Genomic DNA, 15955 nt, shown 5'->3' with positions numbered 1-15955 from the left:
CCCCATCTCCATCATTGCCTTCTCCCCCTTCTCCATCATTGCCTTCTTCCCCACCCCCATTATTGCCCTTTCACCACTTCCGTAATTTCCTCCTCCGCTATATCCCCATCCTTGCCCATTCCACCACATCCATCATTTCCTTCTCCCCATCACCCCCATCATTGCCTTCTCCCCATTACCCCCATCATTGCCTTCTCCCCATTACCCACATCATTGCCTTCTCCCCATTATCCCCATCATTGCCTTCTCCATGAACCCATCATTGCCTACTCCCATCATTGCCTTCTCCATGAACCCATCATTTCCTTCTCCCCATCATTGCCTTCTCACCATCACCTCCCTCATTGCCTTCTCCCCATCACTCCCATCATTGTCTTCTCCATCACCCCATGATTGTCTTCTCCATCACTCCCATCATTGCCCTCCCCATCACCCCCAATATTGCCTTCTCCACATCAACCCCAATATTGCCTTCTCCCCATGAATCCCATCATTCCCCTCTCCTCCACCTACACAGACACACACACAGCACCATTCACCTCTGCACATTTCCCTGCAGCACTATGCATACACGCACACACACCACCACTCATCTCTACACACACACACACAGCACCTCTCACCTGTCCACAGCATCGCCATCGTCAGCTGCTTCTTCGCTCTGGCATGATCCCAGTGCAGGTTTTTGAGCTGCACGTCAGGGGTTAATGTCTGGAGCTCAGTGCAGGTTTTGTCCTGCACACCTGGGGTTAATGATTGTGGCCTCTTTCTGGTTCTGGGAGAGCTTCTTAAACCCCTGGGAAGCTCCAATCCCTGTCAGTTATACTTTTGCCTTTGGCCGAGTGTGGTGACCTCCGTGTGCCTGTGCCTGTTCGTTGCTATAGCTTGTTTATATGGTTCTGACCCAGTTCTGTTCCCCGTTGTGAGTATGCCTGTTGATTCTGTACTGCGCTACCCTCTCTGTGCATGATTCGATGCCTGTTATCTGACTACTCTCTGCTCGCCCCTCTTGTACCTTGCAGCTATCTCTGTGTATGACTCATTGGCTACGTCCTGACTATCCTCCCTGTCTATGCCCCTTGGTAACTTTGTCTCGCAGTTACCCTGCTAGGAGTTCTCTTGCAGCTCCTAGCTCTCTGGAGTTTAGGCCACGCCCCCAGCAGTCACGGGCTTCAGGTCCTGCTGTTCTGAAGTACGCACCTACTCGGCTGCTGCCTGCTCCACAGGTATCTTTGAGCACAGTTCGCTTTACTCAGGACACGCGCACTGGCTCAATGATCAAGCTCAGTGTGGTGTTCCTGACATTATAACTGACCTTGAATTTTTTTTTCTCTCCTCACTTCTGCAGCATGGACCCAATGTGTGCTTTATCTGAGCAGGTGAAATGCTTAACTCAGTCGCTGCAGAAGCTTAGTTTTGAACACCAAGCTCTGGCCCAGTCCAACGGCGGGTTGAGGACTCAGTTCAGGGGGTGCTTTCCGCAGGCTTTCAGCAGGTGGGGAATAGAGATGTCATTTTAGTCCCACCCGAATCCCCAGTTAAATTGCCAGATACGTTTGCTGGTAACAAAGATGAATTCAGAGCATTTAAGGAGGGCTGTAAGCTCTTTTTCTCTTTGAGACCCTGCTCCTCTGGGGATGAGAAACAGAGGGTGGGGGTGGTTATGTCCCTGCTTAGGGGGTCCCCACAAGCCTGAGCATTTTCGCTTTCCTCTTCTGCCCCGGAGAGAATGTTTGTGGATGCGTTTTTTGAAGCCTTAGAGCTTATTTATGATGAGCCTGATAGAGTGCGTTTGGCTGAGGACAAGGTGATGAGTGTCTGTCAGGGGGAGAACTCAGCCGAATGGTTCTGTATGGAATTCAGACGTTGGGCAGCCGAGATTTCTTGGAGTGATGCCGCCCTTCGGGGGCTGTTCCATAGAGGCCTGTGTGAACGTCTGAAGGATGCCTTGGCACTCCATCCTCCACCTGACTCCCTGGAGGATGCCATGACCCAAGCGGTTCGCATGGATCGCAGACTACGGGCTAGAGGCGTTATGCATTGGGAAACACCATTATTCTTCAGTGGAGATGAGACCCGGACTCTTCCTGTGGCTATGGAGGTGAGCGTTGTCACCTGTGAGGAAAAGGAAAGAAGACGCCGCCGGGAGAAGCAGTTGTGCTTCTATTGTGGGGAATCTGGACACTGGAAGAAGGACTGCCCCTCCTGTCCGTCATCCTCCAAGATGGCGGGAAACGGCTAGGTCTGGGTAGTAGTCGAGGAGGCTACCCCGACCTTCAGGTACAATTTTCCTCACGTGCAAAAATTGGTGCTGCAGGTGGAACTGGAACTTGGTAATGGTCCGGTTCAGACTACTGCTTTTGTTGACTGTGGTTCTGCTGTGAACCTGATTGATACCAAAATTATGACTCTTAATAAGATAGGGACAGTCAGGCTTCAGTATCCTGTTAAACTTGTAGCAATTGACTTGTCCCTTCTTACCCAGGACGGTATCTGTTGCAGGTCTGAACTTTTTTCTCTAAAAGTGGGTTCCACTCATGTGGAAAAACTAAGTTGTCTTGTGCTAGATAACTTGCCTGCAGGACTGGTACTGGGGATGCCTTGGCTTCAACGCCGTAATCCTACCATTGATTGGGTTACAGGGGAGATCACTCAATGGGGATGCAAGGATAAATGTGGTAACCTGGAACACCTTGTTAACACTGTTAAATCCGTATCTGTGTCGTCTGTCGGTCTAGAAGGTATTCCGGAGTACCTGAAGGATTTCGAAGACGTTTTTCCAAAAGTGAGGCTGAGGCGCTGCCACCACATAGACCCTATGATTGTGCCATTGATTTAGTACCCGGAGCCAAGTTACCTAAGGCTCGATTGTTCAATTTGTCTGGGCCTGAGCGCCAAGCCATGAAGGATTACATAGCTGAGAGTCTCCGCAAAGGGCATATCAGGCCTTCTGTGTCACCTGTGGCAGCAGGATTCTTCTTTGTGAAGAAAGATGGTGGTTTGCGGCCGTGCCTCGACTTTCGGGAACTGAACAAGATAACGGTTAGGATCACTTACCCGCTTCCACTCATCCCAGACTTATGTAACCAGTTAGCTGGGGCCCATTGGTTCTCCAAGTTAGATGTCCAGGGGGTCTATAATCTGATAAGGGTTCGGGAAGGGGACGAGTGGAAAACAGCGTTCTTCATCTCAGAAGGACTCTTTGAAAACCTGGTAATGCCGTTTGGCCCGCTATTTTCCAGAATTTCATTAATGTGGTGTTTTCTGACCTGATAGGCTGTTTTATTATTTATTTGGATGACATTTTGGTGTATTCCCCGGACAGCCAATCTCACTTGCAACATCTACAGACAGTTCTCCAGAGACTCAGGGAGAACCAATTGTTCGCTAAATTGGAAAAATGTTCATTTTTTGTACAGGAACTGTCTTTTTTGGGGTTGTGTCACGTCGCAGCCACTAGGAGGCGCAGGACCGCCACCTCGCCGTCAGACTCGGGGATGGCTGTTCCTGCCTCGGCCACTGGGAGGCGCCGTGGTTCTATTACGTTGCCGTCAGACTCAGGGCCTATGGTCCCGGCTTTAGCCACTAGGAGGCGCCGGTCTGTCACGTCACCGTTAGATTCGAGGCCTGCTGTTCCGGTCGTGGCCACTAGGAGGCGCCGGACCGCCACTTCACCGTCAGACTCGGGGATGGCTGTTCCTGCCTCGGCCACTGGGAGGCGCCGTGGTTCGCCCGTGAGTTATGGTGGTGACAGAGAAGGGGCTCCTGCGCAGGCATCTGGTGGGCACAGGCTCCGCCCCTCTGTCAGTCGTCAGGGGGTTACTGCATCACCATCTAGCCTGGTCCTGGGGGCGGTCCTAATGACATCACCAGTCCAGGAACCTGTGTATGATGACCTGATCCCACAAATACCTTGGGACTGGTCTTGCAAGCCACCGGATATATTGTTGGTTCCCCTGCGTGCTACTGTGTGAATTACTACAACTAACTTTGATCTCAGCCTGGATTTCTGACTCTGCTTCTGCCTAACGATTTTGTACTTCTGCCGCCCTCCTGGTTTATGATTCTGACCTTGGCCTGGATTTCTGACTCTGCTTCTGTCTGCTGTTTTTGTACCGTTGCTGCCCGACTGGTTTAGACTCGGATCCCACTACGTTTTTGGTCCTGTATTGGAACACCTCTCTGGCGACCGCCCTGCTCTGGTCCACTGCTCTTGTTCTGACAGCTACCTCCTGGGCTCTGCTATAAATCCAGATCCCTGTATAGGGGTAAAGGGTATCAGGGTTGCTCGGGGTGTTGTCATACTGCAGGCCAGACTCGTAGACGGACGTCACATTATATCCGGCCCCAACATAAGCTGCTTTTGTGTATATGTCTATCATATATAAAAGCGCTCTACTGAACTTTTTTTTTCCCTTCTTCTCCTGCCTGAGCTAATCTCCTGCCTAACACCTGCTGCAGTGCACAACCTGAAGGAACACTCCCATCTTCCTATACCAGCATGCTGCAGCCTGGAGACTTCAAGGAAAATGCTGGGTGTTGGAAATCCACATTCCTGGAACATCGGCCCCTGGGCAGCTCTGGTCAAAACTGCTCGGGGGCCCAGGTATTGCCCACAAATGCGGCTAAACTTTTGTTACTCATTTCTCTCTCGTTTGCTAAGAAACGTCTGTAAAGGCTTATGTGGATTGTGGTTCTGCAGGCAACCATATGGATTTTTTGTTTGCTAGGAGCCTTGGTGTACCTCTGCTAAGGCTTAAGGCCCGTATTCAAACCACTGCGATTAATGGTACATCTATTATCCAGGTTGGGGTGGAATTTGTCACTGCAGAAATTACTATGTCAGTGGGGACATTACACATCGAACAAATGTCATTTTTTGTTATTCACAATTTATCACATCCAGTTGTGTTAGGCATGCCATGGTTGCACCAGCATAATCCTATTATTGATTGGCATCTAGGTGATATCGTGCGCTGGAGTCCACAGTGTCAGAGTAATTGTATGTCACTGTCAGTAAATCAAATTAAATTAAAACACCCTTTATACCATATGCATTCAGAGACTATGAGGATGTCTTTTCCATAGTGGAGTCTGAGAAATTACCTCCTCATAGAGAGTACGATTGTCCTATAGATTTGGTCCCAGGTTCCCGTCTCCCTAAGGGGAGAATATTTAACTTCTCTGGTCCAGAGCATGTAGCCATGAATGACTACATAGCAGACAGCCTACGAAAGGGTTTTAATAGACCCTCCACCTCACCTGTAGGGGCTGGGTTTTTCTTTGTAGAAAAAAAAGATGGTGGACTCAGACCTTGCATTGATTATCGGGACCTGAACGCTATTACTGTAAAGAATCAGTATCGGCTTCCACTCATCCCCAATCTTTTTAATCAGCTACTGGGAGCCCGTTGGTTTACTAAGCTTGATCTCCGGGGAGCTTACAATCTTGTCCGCTTAAGAAACAGAAATGAGTGGAAAACGGCGTTTAAAACGTCCCTTGGTCATTTTGAGTACCTTGTGATGCCGTTCGGGCTAAGTAACGCACCTGCCGTGTTCCAAAACTTTATGAATGATATCTTCAGGGATATCTGTGGGGTATATGTAGTGGTTTATTTAGATGACATCTTGATCTACTCTGCTGATGCTCTTACACACGCGCAACATGTTCGTACTGTGCTCCAGAGACTTCAAGAACATTCCCTATTTGCCAAGCTGGAAGTGTGTTTTTATGGCTGAGGAGGTACAATTTTTGGGGTACGTGATTTCTGCTAAGGGGTTCCGCATGGATCCTGCCAAGATCCGACCCATTAGTGAATGGGTGCAACCCAAGACTCTAAAAGCGCTGCAGCGGTTTTTGGGCTTTACAAATTACTACTGAAAATTTATCAAAGGCTTCTCAGAGATCGCCAAACCGCTCACGGACCTGACCCGGAAGGGGGCAGACGGTGGTTAATTGGAAGCCTGAGGCACTTCAGGCGTTTTCTGTTTTAAAGGATTGTTTTTCTGCCAACCCGATATTAATCCAGCCTGATCTAGACCGCCCCTTTGTGGTAGAGGTCGATGCCTCTGAAGTTGGAGTAGGGGCAGTGCTTTCCCAAGGCATGCGTCCCTCACTCAACTCCGTCCATGTGCCTTCTTTTCCCGAAAGTTCTCTTCTACTGAAAAAAATTATGACATAGGGAATCGGGAATTATTGGCTATAAAATGGGCCTTCGAGGAATGGCGCCACTTCCTCGAAGGTGCTAAACACAAGATTACAGTAATCACAGATCACAAGAACCTGACCTACTTGGAGTCAGCTAAACGACTGAATCCTAGGCAGGCTAGGTGGGCGTTATTCTTCTCAAGATTTAACTTTGTGATCACGTTTTGTCCAGGGACTAAAAATGTAAGGGCCGATGCCCTCTCTCGAAGTTTCTGTCCCTCACAAGCAGAAGACTCGGAACCAGTTCCAATACTGGCCAATGGGATCGTTGTGTCGGCAGTGTTTCTGGACCTTCTGGAAGAGATCCGCAGGTCCTCAGAACCAGCCCCTGATTCGACGCCTCCCCAGAAATTGTCGTTCCAGTCCCGTTTCGTCTACAAGTTCTGAAGGAGTCACATGACTCTGTCCTGGCAGGCCATTCTGGTGTCAATAATACCGCCAGACTAGTGACTAGGAATTTTTGGTTGCCGACGGTAGTTAAGGACTGTAAGGATTACTTACTAGCTTGCGAAATCTGTGCTCGCACCAAGTCCCCCCATAATCGGCCTGCCGGCTGGCTCCAGTCCTTGCCCACCACTGAGAGTCCATGGACCCACATCTCCATGGACTTCATTACTGACCTCCCGCCCTCAGAAGGGAAGACATGTATCTGGGTGGTGGTGGACAGGTTCAGTAAGCAATGTCATTTCATTCCCCTGTCTGGACTACCTAATTCTGAAACTTTGAGTAAGTTGTTTATTATTCATGTAATACGACTGCATGGCGCTCCGGTGAATATCGTGTCCGACCGAGGTACCCAGTTCATTTCTAAATTCTGGAGGGCATTCTGCAAACGCATTGGCATTGAATTATCCTTCTCCTCCGCTTACCACCCCGAGACCAATGGTCAAACTGAGCGCACCAACCAGGCTCTAGAGCAATATCTCTGCTGCTATATCTCGGAACATCAGTCCGATTGGGTGGAACATCTCCCGTTAGCTGAATTCGCCCTAAATAACCAATACCAGGAATCTATCAAAACCACCCCGTTCTTCTGCAATCACGGCTTGCACCCACGTTTTGGTTCATTTTCGGCAAAGATGTCGGAACTCTCGGGGGTAGAGAATTCCATACGTCACTTAAGGACAATCTGATCGGAGGTGAACACAAACTTGAAAGGGTCCCAGGTCAGGCAGGCTTCGGCCGCAAATAAACGGCGGTCCACGGGGCCGCACCTAGGAGTTGGTGACAAAGTTTGGCTCTCTACCAAGAACATTAAGCTAAAGGTTCCATCTGCCAAACTGGGTCCCAGGTTTATTGGTCCCTATGAGATATTAGAGGTAATTAACCCGGTAGCCTTTTATTTAAAGCTCCCTCAGTCTTTTAAAATACCCAATGTTTTCCACAAATCCCTCCTCAAGATGTACCGCTCCCCAATTCATCCCGTCCAGTCCCCTCCTCCTCCAGTTTTGGTCAAGGGTGCCTTGGAGTACGAAGTCCAGGGTATCCTTGATTCCCGTTTGGTGAGAAGGTCCGTGCAATATTTGGTGCATTGGAAGGGCTACGGTCCAGAGGAGAGGTCCTGGGTCCCCGCTAGTGACATTCATGCCAAGGGGTTGATTAGGTGTCACCTCCTTCACCCTGACAAACTGGGTTTTGAGGGTCCGGAGGCCCCTCTTGGAGGGGAGGTACTGTCACGTCGCCGTCAGACTTGGGGCCTGCTGTTCCGGTCGCAGCCACTAGGAGGCGCCGGACCGCCACCTCGCCGTGAGACTCGGGGACGGCTGTTCCTCCCTCGGCCACTGGGAGGCGCCGTGGTTCTATTACGTTGCCGTCAGACTCAGGGCCTATGGTCCTGGCTTTAGCCACTAGGAGGCGCCGGTCTGTCACGTCACCGTTAGATTCGAGGCCTGCTGTTGCGGCCACTAGGAGGCGCCGGACCGCCACTTCACCGTCAGACTCGGGGATGGCTGTTCCTGCCTCGGCCACTGGGAGGCGCCGTGGTTTGCCCGTGAGTTAAGGTGGTTAGAGAAGGGGCTCCTGCGCAGGCATCTGGTGTGCGCAGGCTCCGCCCCTGTCAGTCGTCAGGGGGTTACTGCATCACCATCTAGCCTGGTCCTGGGGGCGGTCCTAATGACCTCACCAGTCCAGGAACCTGTGAGGGATGACCTGATCCCTCAAATACCTTGGGACTGGTCTTGCAAGCAGCCGGATATATTCTTGGTTCCCCTGCGTGCTACTGTGTGAATTACTACAACTAACTTTGACCTCAGCCTGGATTTCTGACTCTGCTTCTGCCTAACGATTTTGTACTTCTGCCGCCCTCCTGGTTTATGACTCTGACCTTGGCCTGGATTTCTGACTCTGCTTCTGTCTGCTGTTTTTGTACCGTTGCTGCCCGACTGGTTTAGACTTGGATCCCACTACGTTTTTGGTCCTGTATTGGAACACCTCTCTGGCGATCGCCCTGCTCTGGTCCACTGCTCTTGTTCAGACAGCTACCTCCTGGGCTCTGCTATAAATCCAGATCCCTGTATAGGGGTAAAGGGTATCAGGGTTGCTCGGGGTGTAGTCATACTGCAGGCCAGACTCGCAGATGGACGTCACAGGTTGATTGTGTCCTGTGAGGAGTTTCGTATGGATCCTAAGAAAGTGCTGGCGATCGCTGACTGGGTTCAGCCTCGAGATCTCAACGGGCTCCAGTGCTTCTTAGGATTTGCGAACTATTATCGGAGATTCATTAAAGGTTTCTCACAAGTGGTTAACCCCTTCCTGACATCCGACATACTATCCCGTCCATGGGACCCGGGCCCCTATGCCCATGGACGGGATAGTACGTCTACCGCGATCAGCGGCGCCCATGTGGTGAGCGCCGCTGATCGCGGCCGGGTGTCAGCTGATTATCACAGCTGACACCCGGCACAATGTGTCAGGGGCGGTCACGGTTCGCCCCCGACACGTTAACCCCTTGCACACCGCGATCAAACATGATCGCGGTGTACTGGGGGTTAAAGGGAAGCATCGGCAGGGAGGGGGCTCCCTCCGTGCTTCCCTGAGCACTCCACGGCAGCGCAATGTGCAACGCTGCTGCGGGGGGCTCCTTTCCTGCAGGCCCCCGAATCCAAGATGGTGACGGGGGCCTTCGGGGGCCTGCAGGAAGCTGGCTTCATCAGTGCCTGCAAAGCGCAGGCATGAGGAAGCCTTCTGCACTGCCTGGTGACAGATCGCTGATCTGCCACAGTGATCTGTGATGTGACAGATCAGCGATCTGTCACAGGACAGTGATGTCCCACCTGGGACTATGTAATAAAGTTAAAAAAAAATAAAAAAAAAGTGTTAAAATAAATTTAAAAAAATCGCCAAATAAATTACAAAAAAAAAAATATTCCCCCAAATAAATCCATTTTTTGGAAATAAAAAAAACAAAACAATAAAAGTACACATATTAGGTATCGCCGCGTCCGTAACGACCCGCCCTATAAAACTGTCCCATTAGTTAACCCCTTTAGCGAACCCCTTAAAAAATAAAAATAAAAAACGAAGCAAAAAATAATGATTTATTATCATACCGCCAAACAAAAAGTGTAATAACACGCGATCAAAAGACGCATATAAATATCCATGGTACCGCTGAAAACGTCATCTTGTCCCGCAAAAAACGAGCTGCCACACAGCATCAACGAAAAAATAAAAAAGTTATAGCTCGCAGAATAAAGCGATGCAAAAATAATTATTTTTTATATAAAATAGTTTTCATTGCATAAAACCGACAAAACATAAAAAAACTACCTAAATGAGGTATCGCTGTAACCGTACTGACCCGAAGAATAAAACCGCTTTATCAATTTTACCGCACGCGGACCGATGTAAACGCACCCCCCCAAAAGAAATTCATGAAACGCTGGTTTTTGTTCATTCTGCGTGCCAAAAATCGGAATAAAAAGCGATCAAAAAATGTCACGTGCCCGAAAATGGTACCAATAAAAACGTCAACTCGTCCCGCAAAAAATAAGACCTCACATGACTCGGTGGGTCAAAATACGAAAAAATTATAGCTCTCAATATGTGGTGATGCAAAAACTATTTTTACAATAAAAAGCGTCTTTTAGCGTGCGACAGCTGCCAAATATAAAAACCGCCATAAATAGTAAATCAAACCCCCCGTTATCACCCCCTTAGTTAGGGAAAAATAATAAAATAAAAAAAAGTATTTATTTCCATTTTTCCATTAGGGTTAGGGCTAGGGCTGAGATTAGGGTTAGGGGTGTGTTGGGGTTAGGGGTGGAGTTATAATTGGGGGGTTTCCACTGTTTCGGCACATCAGGGGCTCTCCAAATGCAACATGGTGTCTGATCTCAATTCCAGCCAATTCTGAGTTGAAAAAGTCAAATGGTGCTCCTTCCCTTCCAAGCTCTGCCATGCGCCCAAACAGTGTTTTACCCCCACATGTAGGGTATCAGCCTACTCAGGTCAAATTGCCAAACAATTTTTGGGGTCCAATTTCTCCTGTTACCCTTAGGAAAATAAAAAATTGGGGGCAAAAATATCATTTTTGTGGAAAAAAATGATTTTTTTATTTTCACGTCCGAGCGTTATAAACTTCTGTGAAGCACTTGGGGGTTCAAAGTGCTCACCACACATCTAGATAAGTTCCGTGGGGGGGTCTCGTTTCCAAAATGGGGTCATTTGTGGGGGGTTTCCACTGTTTAGGCACATTAGGGGCTCTCCAAAGGCAACATGACACCCACAGAACATTCCCTCAAAGTCTGCATTCCAGAACGTCACTACTTCCCTTCCGAGCCCCGACATGTGTCCATACAGTAATTTTCTCCCACATATGGGGCGTCAGGGTACTCAGGACAAATTGGACAACTTTTGGGGTTCAATTTCTCCTGTTACCCTTGGGAAGATAAAAAAATTGGGGACTAATTGATCATGTTTGTGGAAAAAATACGATTTTTTTATTTTCATGCCCGGGCATTATAAACTTCTGTGAAGCCCTTGGGGGTTCAAAGTGCTCACCACACATCTAGATAAGTTCCTTGGGGGGGTCTAGTTTACAAAATGGTGTCATTTGTGGGGGGTTTCCACTGTTTTGGTACATCAGGGGTTTTCCAATCGCGACATGGTGTCCGATCTCAATTCCAGTCAAAAACGTCAAATGGCGCTGCTTCCCTTCCGAGCTCTGCCATGTGCCCAAATAGTGATTTACCCCCACATGTGGGGTATCAGCGTACTCAGGACAAATTGCACAATAACTTTTAGGGTCCTGTTACCCTTGGAAAAATAAGAATTGAGGGTGAAAAGATCATTTTTGTGGAAAAAATATGATTTTTTAATTGTACCGCTGTACGTTATAAACTTCTGTAAAGCCCTTGTGGGTTCAAAGTTCTCACCACATATCTAGATAAGTTCCTTGGGGGGTCTAGTTTCCAAAATGGGGTCACTTGTTGGGGGTTTCCACTGTTTAGGTACATCAGGGACTCTCCAAACGTGACATGGCATCCGATCTGAATTCCAGCCAATTTTGCATTGAAAAAGTAAAAAGGCGCTCCTTCCATTCTGAGCTCTGCCATGTGCTGAAACAGTCGTTCCCCCCCCCACATATCAGGTATCAGCGTACTCAGGACAAATTGCACAATAACTTTTGCAGTCCAATTTCTCCTGTTACCCTTGGTAAAATAAAAAAAATTGAACCTGAAGTATTTTTTTTGTGAAAAAAAGTTAGATGTTCATTTTTTGTTAAATATTCAAAAAAATTCCTGACGCACCTAAAGGGTTAATAAACTTCTTGAATGTGGTTTTGAGCACCTTAAGGGGTGCAGTTTTTAGAATGGTGTCACTTTTGGGTATTTTCTATCATATAGACCCCTCAAAGTGGCTTCAAATGTGATGTGGTCCTAAAAATAAAATGGTGCTGTAAAAATGAGAAATCGCTGGTCAACTTTTAACCCTTATAACTTCCTAACAAAAAAAAATTTTGGTTCCAAAATTGTGCTTAGGTAAAGTAAACATGTGGGAAATGTTAGTTATCAAGTTTTTTGTGTGCCGTATCTTTGTGATTTAAGGGCATAAAAATTCAAAGTTGGAAAATTGCGAAATTTTCAAAATTTTCGCCAAATTTCCGTTTTTCTCACAAATAAACGCAAGTTATTTGAATGAAATTTTACCACTAACATGAAGTACAATATGTCTCGAGAAAACAATGTCAGAATCACCGGGATCCATGGAAGCGTTCCAGAGTTATGACCTCATAAAGGTACAGTGGTCAGAATTGTAAAAATTGGCCCGGTCATGAACATGCAAACCACCCTTGGGGGTGAAGGGGTTAAACCACTCATGGATCTTACCCGGAAGGACGCTGATATAAAAAAATAGGTCTGTACTCGCTAAGGAGCCCTTCTCAGCTATTAAGAAATGTTTCATGTCCGCCCCGGTGTTGGTCCAACCAGACCCGTCCAAACCATTTATTGTGGAGGTGGATGCTTCTGAAGTAGGGGTGGGGGCAGTGCTGTCCCAGGGTCCGGCCACCCTTACCAATCTCTGACCCTGTGCCTTCTTCTCCAAGAAGTTCTCTTCAGCCGAGAGAAACTATGATGTAGGCAATAGAGAACTTCTTGCGGTCAAGCTGGCGTTTGAGGAATGGAGGCACTTTTTGGAAGGGGCGGCTCACCCTATCACGGTTGTCACGGATCACAAAAATTTGGCATACCTTGAATCTGCTAAGAGGCTTACTCCTAGACAAGCCCGTTGGTCACTTTTTTTTTTTTCACGATTTCAGTTCTCCATCACTTTTTGACCGGGGTCCAAAAATGTTAAAGCGGATGCCCTGTCCAGAAGTTTTGACCCGGTGTCTCCCCCCGAGTAGCGATCCTCCATTCTTCCCCCAGGGGTGGTAGTGGCGGGGGTCTCATCTGAGTTGGAACAAGAAATTCTAAGGGCTCAGGCCCTAGCTCCGGCAACCAGGCCAGGGGATAAATTGATTGTTCCAGATTTGTTGCGGCCTAGACTTCAGCAGGAGTTTCATGAGTCTAGGCTGAGTGCTCATCCAGGTATCACGGCCACTAGAGAGGCAGTAGCCAGGGATTTTTGGTGGCTTTCACTAAGGTCCGATGTCAAGAAATTTGTTTCTGCTTGTGTTGTGTGTGCCCGTTCCAAAAGCTCGCAGATCCGGCCGGCTGGGGAACTCATACCTTTACCGGTTCCTGATAGGCCATGGACTCATCTTTCCATGGATTTTTATTACCGGCCTTCCACCTTCCAGGGGCAATACCGTGATCTGGGTGGTGGTGGATAGGTTTTCTAAACAGGCCCATTTCATTCCCTTGGCAGCATTATCCTCAGCAGAAACACTGTCAAGGTTGTTTGTGCAGCATGTGGTCTGATTGCATGGGGTACCCCTGAATGTGGTTTCTGACAGAGGTGTGCAGTTTGTGGCCAAATTTTGGAGCTCGTTCTGTATGAAATTGGGCATCTCACTCTCCTTCTCATCGGCATATCACCCGGAGAGTAATGGTCAGACAGAATGCACCAATCAATCCCTGGAACAAATTCTCAGGTGTCTGACCTCCGCCAGACAGGAGGATTGGTGTGATGCGTTACCGTTGGCGGAATTTTTGCTTTTAACAACCGGGTGAGTCAGTCCACCAACATGTCCCCATTCCTGATTAACTATGGGTTTTGGGGAGTTTTCATGGGTGGATTCCGGTTGTCCAGGGTTAGAGGGGTCCGTTCAACGGTTAAAAAACCTCTGGGCTGAAGTCCAGCGTAATATCTCTCGGGCTTAGAGGAGGTACAAATATTTTGCTGACAAAAAGAGAGCCTCGGGAGACATGTTTCAAGTGGGAGAGAAAGTTTGGCTTTCCACACATAACATCAACTTAAAGGTACCATCAGCTAAGTTGGGACCAAAGTTCATTGGTCCGTACGAGATTATGGAGATAGTCAACCCAGTGGCATATAGGTTGCGTCTCCCCGCCTCCTTAAAAATATCCAATGTGTTCCATAAATCTCTGTTGAAATCCGTAGGTTCTGTCAAAGAGGACTCCCAGCCTGTTGTTCCTCCAATGCTGGTGGAGGGTCAATTGGAGTATGAGGTCGGAAATATTGTGGACTCTCGGCGGGTGCGCCGCTCTTTGCAGTATCTGGTTCACTGGAAGGGATATGGACCAGAGGAGCGCTCATGGGTCCCTGCTCGCTCTGTACATGCAGATCGCCTGGTTCGGGCTTTCCATGCTAAGTACCCGGGGAAGCCTGGGGGTCCAGAGGCCCCCCGTTGAGAGGGGAGTACTGTCATGATCCCAGTGCAGGTTTTTGAGCTGGACGTCAGGGGTTAATGTCTGGAGCTCAGTGCAGGTTTTGTCCTGCACACCTGGGGTTAATGATTGTGGCCTCTTTCTGGTTCTGGGAGAGCTTCTTAAACCCCTGGGAAGATCCAATCCCTGCCAGTTATACTTTTGCCTTTGGCCGAGTGTGCTGACCTCTGTGTCTGTTCGTTGTTATAGCTTGTTTATATGGTTCTGACCCGGTTCTGTTTCCTGTTGAGTTTGCCTGTTGATTCTGTACTGTGCTATCCTCTCTGTGTATGACTCATTGCCTGTGATCTGACTACTCTCTGCTTGCCCCTCTTGTACCTTGCAGCTATCTCTATGTATGACTCATTATCTACGTCCTGACTATCCTCCCTGTCTATGCCCCTTGGTAACTTTGTCTTGCAGTTACCCTGCTAGGAGTTCTCTTGCAGCTCCTAGCTCTCTGGAGTTTATCCCACGCCCCCAGCAGTCACGTGTTTCAGGTCCTGCTGTTCTGAAGTACGCACCTACTCGGCTGCTGCCCGCTCCGCAGGTATCTTTGAGCACAGTTCGCTTTACTCAGGACACGCGCACTGGCTCAGGGATCAAGCTCAGTGCGGTGTTCCTGACAAAGACGCAAGAAATGTGAAATCTGCACCAAATAAAAGGAAAACCCTCCCAGTTTCTGTAAGATGATGTGGCAGCATGTGCACATGCGCAGATGACGTAAGGCTAGTTTAACACTAGCGTATGGAGGAGCTGCGGACTTCCTCTGTGATGCTCCGCCCACTGCAGCACCTCCTCCAGTCAGCTCCGCCTATCTTTAGTATTGGGTACGCAGGCCATGCTGATGTATGCGGATGCCACCGCATGTGTCGTTTTGACAGTGCGGTGACCTGCGCTGAACGCAACGTGTTGCATTTTGCTGCAGTCGCCGCACCGTAAAAACAACGTATGCGGAGGCATCCGCATACATCGGCATGGCCTGCGTACCCAATGCTAAAGATAGGGTACGCAGTCCGATGTAGGCAGAGCTGAATGGAGGAGCGGCAGTGGGCGGAGCATCACAGAGGAAGCCCGCATCCCTCCGCAGTTCTGCCATACGCTAGTGTGAAACTAGCCTAACACCGTGTAAACAGAATCACAGACGGTATTCACTGAATTACACCAGACGTCCTTACCTATGTGTGGCAAGAACTTCACTATTGTTTGGATGTGTGTAGGGCAACAAATGGAGCCCACATCAAATTGCACTGGATATGAAACTGGGAGAGTTTTTCTTTTATTTGGAGCAGATTTCACATGTCTGTCATCTTTTTTTTGCTATCCAGTGACTGGTCAAAAGTGTACCATGACTTTACGGACACACTGTATATTTAATATTTATAACTGATCTTGGTATCCTTTCGGTGCAAATGTGCACTACTCACGATTTCTAATAAATTTGCTACATACTTGCACATATGGTTGGTTATACT

The sequence above is a fragment of the Dendrobates tinctorius genome, unplaced genomic scaffold (genome assembly GCF_039654945.1).
Source record: "Dendrobates tinctorius isolate UK_male_01 unplaced genomic scaffold, ASM3965494v1 ptg000030l, whole genome shotgun sequence".
Classification (NCBI taxonomy): Eukaryota; Metazoa; Chordata; class Amphibia; order Anura; family Dendrobatidae; genus Dendrobates; species Dendrobates tinctorius.
Note: the sequence above shows the minus strand (reverse complement) of the source record.